Genomic DNA, 2,027 nt, shown 5'->3' on the forward strand with positions numbered 1-2,027 from the left:
AACGCCTGTAGAACCCCGCATGTCCGAGGAAACTTCGGATTCCTTTCACGTTTGTCGGGGGAGGAAGCTTTTCAATAACTTCGACCTTTGCTCTATCAACCTCAATCCTTTTATCTGAAATCCTATGACCAAGCACGATGCCCTTTTGCACCATAAAGTGGCATTTTTCCCAATTTAAAACCAAGTTTGCCTTGCTGCACCTGTCTAACACTCGATGAAGATTGGTTAGACACACATCAAAGGAGGGTCCATGGACCGAAAAATCGTCCATGAACACCTCCATGATATCTTCAATCACATCAGAAAAAATAGTCATCGTGCATCTTTGAAATGTGGCCGGTGCATTGCATAATCCGAATGGCATGCATCTATATGCAAATGTACCATAGGGGCACGTAAATGTTGTCTTTTCTTGATCGCTAGGATGAATTGGAATTTGGAAAAATCCGAAATAGCCATCGAGAAAGCAAAAATATGAATGCAATGCGAGTCTTTCTAACATTTGATCAATGAATGGTAAAGGGAAGTGGTCTTTACGGGTGTTTGTATTTAGCTTGCGATAGTCAATGCACATTCTCCATCCCGTAATTGTCCTTGTTGGTATGAGTTCATTGTTCTCATTAGGAACGATCGTGATACCTCCCTTTTTGGGTACAACTTGTACCGGGCTAACCCAAGAGCTATCCGAAATCGGGTAGATAATACCCGCATCTAACAATTTCAAAATCTCTTTCTTGACTACTTCTTTCATGTTCGTGTTTAGCCTACGTTGATGTTCGATTGACAATTTGGTATCATCCTCTAAATATATGCGGTGCATGCAAAGAGAGGGGCTAAGACCCTTGATGTCTCCTAGAGTGTACCCTAGGACTTCCCTGTATTGCCTAAGTAGCCTGGTAAGGTTTTCTACTTGATCCTCATCTAATGCATCGTTAACGATAACGGGATAAGTAGAATTTGCACCGAGGAAAACATACCTTAACCCTTGAGGTAGGGGTTTCAATTCCACTTGTGGGGCATGTTTGGGATCTCAATCGATATGTGTGTCTCCTCTCGGGACTTGAGGCGCGTCAGGTATGGCTCGAGTGGTCACGAAGTCGGCTTCGAACTGCAATTCTTCATTCTTAGGCAGAAATGGGCGGGTCGCCCAATACGTCGAGCGGTCGCTCGTTTTGTCCGAAACTGAGTCGATTTTGCTCAGACTTTTCGGGCGGACCGCCTGGAAATTCGAGCGGTCGCTCGTTTCCTCAGATTCCACTTGAAATTTGCTCAGAAATTGCGGGCGGGCCGCTTGCTTTTCCGGGCGGTCGCCCATTTTTCCCTGGATCTCTTCTTTTTCTAACACTTCCGGGCGGGCCGCCCGAAAATCTGGGCGGGCCGCTCGAAATAGTGCAGAAACTTATTTTCCTTCTTCCCGATCATCTAATGCCCGTCTAATCTCCTCGATTTCTTCCCAGTTGCTATATAAGCTTACTTCTGCGGCCATTAGCAAGATTTCTAGCGGATCCACTTCACGGAATTCTCCAATCACTTCCTCTGCCATTGCTTCGAGTATATCCGCATAACATACCGTATCACTTGTTGACGGTTGCTTCAAATTATGATCGAGGGTAAATTCGACTGTCTCGTCTCCAATTTTCATAGTCAATCTACCAGCTCGAACGTGCACTACGGCATCCGCTGTACTTAAAAATGGTCGGCCTAGTATGATCGGTACCTTGGAATCTTCATTCATGTCTAAAACCACGAAATCTACCGGCACATAGAACCCACCAATCTTCAAAGGTACATCCTCTAGTATTCCTGTTGGGTACTTGACTGATCGATCCGCTAATTGCAGTGCCATTCTTGTAGGTTTTAGCTCACCAATATTCAACTTCTTGTAGATTGACAAGGGCATTAAGCTCACGCTTGCTCCAAGATCGCATAGGGCTCGATCTATCTCAATATTTCCCAACTTGCAAGGTATGGAGAAACTCCCCGGATCGGACATCTTCGGGGGAAGTTCGTGCTTCGTGATTGCGGCA

This window comes from Tarenaya hassleriana, unplaced genomic scaffold (assembly GCF_000463585.1).
Source record: "Tarenaya hassleriana unplaced genomic scaffold, ASM46358v1 Cleome228, whole genome shotgun sequence".
Lineage (NCBI taxonomy): Eukaryota > Viridiplantae > Streptophyta > Magnoliopsida > Brassicales > Cleomaceae > Tarenaya > Tarenaya hassleriana.